Below are 7,280 nucleotides of genomic sequence, written 5' to 3'. Positions count from 1 at the left end.
ACATCTCAAGGTCAAGTTGATTAAATAGAGGGTTTTCTTAATTCAAAATACTCTCTTCTGGTCACTCTCTTTTTTCTTTCTTTCTACTGGTCACGCTATGTACTTGAATATCTAACTACTCATTTTCGCATTTAATGTTCAAACTCCAACTGCTCTCTCTCATAGCATCTTGAGTTTGAGGGGGAGTGTGAAAGGAAAATATATATTGTCTATCAGATTTCTTTGAAGAGACTATGTATCCATTAAACATATGAATATACATACTTGGCTTTTATAGACAAACTACATATGACAATAATATAAATAAATCATATACTATACCCAGACTTACCATAAATACAAGGTATTGTATCTATTTTTCTCAAACATATATATTACAATATACACCTTCCATAATAACCCGATAGACAATATATACTTTCCTTTCACACTCCCCCTCAATCTCAAGAAGCTATGAGAGAATGCAGTTGGAGTTTGAACATTAAATGCGGAAATGAGCAATTGGATCTTGAGGTGCACAGCGTGACCAATAGAAAGAGTGGTTGTCATGCTCAGATTGCTTGATCAACAAGTACAAAAAGCAGCAGCGGATCAACAAGCATTGGGAACAGATAAATTTCATATCTTTATCGAAGACAGAAAAACAATAGAGACAACCAAAAAAATAGAATGGTACACCGAAAGTGACACGATAGAGTAACGAAACAAGAAAACCTGATCATACAATAAATTTTCAGATGGTTTTTTTTTTTAGGTCAAGTTTTAGATGGTCAAAGAACAATATCTAGTAATAGAGTAACATACTCAACCTTACAAACAAGAAGAGACAAAGCAAACATAAAATCAAAATAATGTACTCTGTTTTTTTGGGGTCTGGTTTTTCATAAGTGTTTCAGAGGGTTTGATGGCAATATCGTATCAAAGTGGCTAGGGACATATGGATCTGAACCCAGAGATTAAGACCCAGAGACAAAAACAGGCATAGGGACTGGTTTTCATATGGGGCAGATCGTTCATTTTCAAATGCTATTTTTCAAAGATAGGTTTCAGATCAGGCTCAACAAGAGTTCGGCATCAAAGGGGAGCCTGGCAGCATTTTTTAGAGGTAGGTTTTAACTATCCGTTCAACCAATTTAAGAAGAACTTTCCTCTCGAGACACAAGCCCGAATCTTCACAACGATTTTCACGAGCGATAGATCCAATGGGAGTAGCTGCACTTAAAGCCGTGGAAGAGCAGCTTGTTTGACACAACATTAAGTAATGCAAATAGCAAAACAATTTTCACGAGTAGCTTTTATGATGCAAAATTGAGTAAGTTAACTCTTTGATGAAAACTTATTGATGCAAATACCAAACGTGCAAAAGCAAGTAATGCAAAGAGGAAAAATAGAAATGGCAGCCGACTAGGATCGTTGATCAAGCAGATGATGTCGATAAATTTTTACCATTGTTTGCACGCTCATGGATGATCGACCCATGGAAGAAGATGCACCAAGAAGGTGAGCCACAGAATTGGATGAAGAATAGATATGGCGATTATAAACCTTGCTCTGATATCATATGAAGATTCTCAGGTTTCTCTGAAGAGACTTAGTGTCCATTAAACATATGAATATACAGATTTGTCTTATAGACAAATTATAAATAACAATAACAGAAATAAATCTTATGTATACTCAGGCTTACCATAAATACAAGATATTGTATCGACCTTTTCCAAATATACATACGACAATATACATCTTCCATATTAACTTGATAGATAATATATATTTTCCTTTCTAAACTTTTTTCCTTCAGTTTTTTCCCACAAAACTTTTTCTGAAAACCCCCATTTGCCTCCAACCAATTATGATCAAAATGATGCACTTAACAAGCTAATAACGAGCACATTTTCATGTTATAAGGGAAAAGATAAAAGAAAATACAAGCTAATTTCATGTCATTTGTGTTCCTTTTCCAAGTTGGGGTAAGGGATCAACACCAATTGGCACCATGTTTTATGGATTCGAAAGAATAAAGGGAATATTAGGCTGCAAAGCATGTTCCAGTTTATTTTTCCTAAAGATCAATTATTCAAAAGAAACCATAATCAGTAGGACCCCACACGTTTCGCATTATACAAAGATATGCAAATGGTTAGGTAGGATCTTTTAATAATGAGCGTGTGTACTATGTTTACGCAGGAGCATAGTATACATCTATTCCCTCGGTCAGAAGACTCTTTTCAATGTGAAAATTTGGGAACCACCTAAGGATCACTAAATTATTATTTTTGAAATAAAAAAGTTTCATTTTTTAATTTTTTAACATTCAAAACTCACCCTCCCAAAATTGGATAATATCTAGTCAATCTTGAGAAGTTATAATTTTTAAGTATGAAAGGGCACAAATAAGAAACCATTTTTATTAAGATTAATCTTATGGGTTGAATGGGTTACATCCCAAAACTTTGATTCAAAAAAATTATTCCTAGATGGCAGTCTACCCAAGGGAGTAAATAGATAAAACACTCCCTTGGGAGTATAACAACTTATGGCTTTACTAATATAACAATCACTCGTATAGAAGCGTCAAATCCGTACTTAAAGGAAGCATAATAACTGTTTGCGTGTTTGGTCATCTTAACAAATCTGCATGATTTGGAAAGGGACTGTTGGGGGGTCGTGGTGGGGATTTGGCCCTACTTTTGTTTAGTGAGTAAAGAATTGGAGGTTTCATCATCGAGCTCAGCAATACTATCGTCAAAGTTTCAAATTATTTTCGATGTCTAATTTTACCGATACTACAGACTAATTTTTATAAAAAAAAAAAAAAAGATCCGCATAATAAGAGAGTTATTTTAGGAAGAGTGCATACCCTATTCTACCGCAGGAGTATGATGCACACACTTACTACCCGGGCAAAAGACTTACTTGAAAATGTTTTGCTACGAAGCGTTGTGAACCACCTGAACAATACTAGATGATTATATTTGGAAAAAAAAATTAAAATTTGATTTTTTTAAAAACTCGCAAAGCATTATTTTTTTTAAGCCCACAGAAAATGCAATTTGAAAAATATCCTCTTATTAAGCTTGTCATATAGGTTGAAGATCGTATATCTCTAAATTTTGGGGTCCTAAAAATACTTCTAGATTGTATTTTACCCAAGAAAGTAAATAGACATCATTACTCACCGGGGAGCATAATATCTTTCAGCATTTAGATATGGGTAAAGCAAATAAGCTTTTTTGCAGATCAAGGATCCACAAGGGAGACCCAGCGGACCGAACAGTCTCTGCCATTTTTTACTCCTAAACAATTGAAGGGGGAAAAAACATGCTCCTTAAATTTGCTCCACTCAAAGGAAATTTTTTTCTTTAATGTTGAATGACATTATGTGAAATGACTAAGTCCGTAGGTATGTAAAAAACAAAGAAAAAACAACTAGGAATGACAACAGTGCAGAGCCAAATGAAAAGAATTAGTATGGAGAAACACCAATTTACATGGTTCAACAGCGCAGACCGAGAAACACCGAGATTTACATTGTTCACTGATGATGTTATTACAGTGAAAATGATAAATGGCTTCACTATAGTCGCACAAAAAGGTATTGTTCTCTCCATGAGATCTCGAATACAACCATAAAGACCATATGTATTGGCTCAAACCCATGTTGGAAAAACTGAGAAATCTAACAGGTAACCACCCGGTTAGATTGGAACCGGTCTCTTTCGAGCAGTTTTTGTGATCAGCCAGTATTAAAAATAAAAATAAAAAAATAAAACATAATATATATATATATATATATATATATATATATATATATATAATCTTAAAAATAAGGAATTTGGTTTGTAATACATTTTTTAATATTCTTTACATTATAGTAACGATTAAAAATTGTTTTGGTCATTAATACTTATTTTTATATTTTTCCCATCTTTTCAAAAAAATTTAAAAATACCCTAGGCACAAATCGACTCTTTAAAATCCATTTTTTTAATTAATTTTCAACTTCATTTGAATGTGTTTTGTTTTAATCATTCTTTATATGTTTCTCATATGAGTAGATTTTTTTGTACTTTTTTTATTGTTTTCAACAATTTTTGACCGCCGGATACTTGCCCGGTTAGAACAGTTGAATCGGCCAATTTACCGATTAGGCCGGTTAAACCACTACCAGACCCATGTCCGATTCACTATTCTGGTTCGATTTTGCGGACACTTGCTCAAACTGTAACTTACTGATATTTCCATAAATCGAAATAGCTCGCCAGTTTTGCATATATCCGAACCGTAGATGGAGACTGAGATATTGGGTTGCACCATAGACTTCAGGACGTAGCTACACACAATAAAATGATGGGCATAATGTTGAAAAGGTCGACCGCCCAGCCATGCCCAGGCGGTTGGGAGGCCTCACCTCCATTGGGACTATTCAGTCCAATGTAGGATGGTGGCCCTGAACGGTTGGATTTGATGCTATCCAAAGTCACTCACCTTAAGAAATCCCATATTATATGGGATTGAGATATTTTCATATTATGAGCATTGAGTTGATATTGATAAATTTTTTAAAAGAAATAGAAATCTAAAAAGATTAGGACTTTTGGATTTTGATATATATATAAGATATATAAGAACTTTCCTATTTAGTATGGACTCCTAATTTTATATATACGTGATAAAAGTGCAGAGAATTGGTATGCCCTATTTGGGTCACTATATGGGAATGGTGGTTCCTCTACAGAGAGAGAGGGAGATATAGCTTCCTATGTAGAGAAACATTGTGATGGTGCCTCCTGAAGATTCATGAAGATTGAGATGTTTGTTTTTTATAGAGAAGTGGTTGTTTCCCTTTTTTTAGTTAAAGAGAAAGTCAATTTTTCTTTGCTCTCGTATCTCTATTTGGTGTTGTCGATAATAGTTGTCAAAAGTAAAGAGAATAAAGGGATAGTGATTTAAAAAGGTTTCTCGACTTCGGTTTTTGTCGAGGTTTAGAGAGATAACTCTATATTCCAAAATATTTGAAAGTTTATATTTGATAAAACTTTCATAAGTATAGTGAATTTCAGTTTGTCATGCTCGAAGATATAGCCTTCTTGGGTGAACCCATCAGGTTTAGAGCTTCTGCGCACAACAAGTGGTATCAGAGACCCGGTTTGGGGTTTTCGGTATGGCAGTAAAAGTTTTGAATGCAAAGTTCGAGATAGAAAAATGTAATGACAAACACTATTTTTCATCAAGAATGATGAAAAAAATTTATTTGGAAAAAGATGAAGAATTTGTGAATGGATGTTTGCATGGAGAACATGTAATTTTGACAGAGATAGTTGGATTTGGTGTTATCCAAAATCATTCATATAAATAAATCTCATATTATGTGTGATTGAGATATTCTTATATTATGTGGGATTTAGATATTTTTTTACTATGTGCGATTAGATTGATATTGATAAATTTCCTAAAGGAAATAAAAATCCAAAAAAATTAGGACTCTTAAATGGATATATCTCTTAGTTCTTGATATATATGTAAGATTTATAGGAAGTTTCTTATTAGTATAGATTTCTACTCTTATATATATGTGATGAAAGTGCAGAGAATTGGAGTGTCCTATTTAAGTCACTATATGGGAATGGTAGTTCTTCTAAAGAGATAGGGAGACAGAGCTTCATATGCATAAGATACAAGATTTCCTCTTAGAAAGAAAACTTCTTATGTAGAGAAACATTGTGATAGTGCCTCCTGAAGATTCCTAAAGATTAAGAGGCTTGTTTCTTGTAGAGAAGCAATTTCGATAGAAATATTTGGTTGTTTCTTTCTATAAGTTAGAGAGAATGTCAGTTTCTCGTTGCTCTAATGGTTGTCAAAAATAAAGAGAAGGAATGGAGAGGGGTTTATAAGGGTTTACTCGATTTGGGTTTTTGTTGAGATTTAGAGAGATAACTCTATGTTCCAAAATCTTTGATCTAACTTTCATTGGTATAATGGATTTCAGTTTATCATTCTCGTGGATGTAACCCTCTTGGGTGAACCACGTAAATATTTGTGTACTTGTATATATGTTTCATATTTTATTTCTCGTATTTATTAACCAACAATCAATCTATTGGGTTTAGTGCTTCTATGCACAGCGGTCGCCCCCATTCTTTTTAACATTTAAAACATGCGGGGTTCTTTTTCTTCACCAAAATCTCTCTCCCTCTCTCTGCCAACTGAAAAAGAAATTCATTTTTTTTTTTTTTGTCTAAAAGAATGCGCCACAAATTGGGTATGAGTCGCTTATACCAAATTTGTATCATATATGATACCCAACCATTTGCCACCCATCTCAATGATGGACAACGGAGATTAACCATATCCTCTAATATTCACAAAAAAAAAAAAAAAACCGTAGTCTCTAAGGCGGCCGAGAAGTGTATCATAAGAAAAAGGGTGCGCTTTGTATAGAGCCTTGGCTCTAAACAATCAAATTAGAGCCTACCTCCAAATAGCTTCAAGAAATGTAGTTTCAATATTAGAAATCTTTATAATAACTTTAAAATATATTTTTATATCTATTTATGAAGTTCAAAGCTTTAAAATATATTTTCATATCTATTTATGAAGTTCAAAGCTTCAAAAATTGTGTAGATCGACATATCTATGATATTTTGAAAATTGACGGTCCAAAAATGCGTTATAAAATATACCATTTTCAAATCTTGCAATCCATTTTTTTCTCAAGTCCATGCACATTGATGTCGAGATAATCAATTTGAAGATATTTGGGCATCAAAACAACTTCTTCTAATGAAATTTTTAAGGTAGGCTCTGATCGTTTAGAGCATTTGGTCTATATAAAATTTTTCCCTGAGAAAAAATCGATTGTGAAAATCCTTTGGGGACGTTTGATGACTAGAAGTTCCAACTTTAGGAGCTGGAAGTTTCATTTAGCTGTGGCACTTATATGTCTGATAATAAGAAGAATTATAAGAAATTGGTTTACAAAAGATCCGGGTTTTTATAAAATGAGAACATGCAGCTTCTATCCTAATAGAATTCAAAATATTTCATAGAGCTCTATCCTAATAAAATTCATAATATTGCATAGCGCTCTCTGTATATTGATTGGTAAAGAATATACAAAGCCCCATAGATACCAACAGTTATTGATAATTACTAACTAATCTTATCATAATTACTAACTAATCTATCATAATCAAGAGATTCCTAGACACCTAATCTTATCAAGAGATATATACCCATACAGATACATATCCATACTGATCTGTATCAATAATGATGTA

Source organism: Amborella trichopoda, chromosome 5, assembly GCF_054954075.1.
Source record: "Amborella trichopoda isolate Santa Cruz 75 chromosome 5, AtrichopodaSantaCruz75HAP2 v2.0, whole genome shotgun sequence".
NCBI classification, from domain to species: Eukaryota; Viridiplantae; Streptophyta; class Magnoliopsida; order Amborellales; family Amborellaceae; genus Amborella; species Amborella trichopoda.
The sequence above is the reverse complement of the archived record's forward strand: the minus strand, read 5'-3'. Positions refer to the sequence as shown.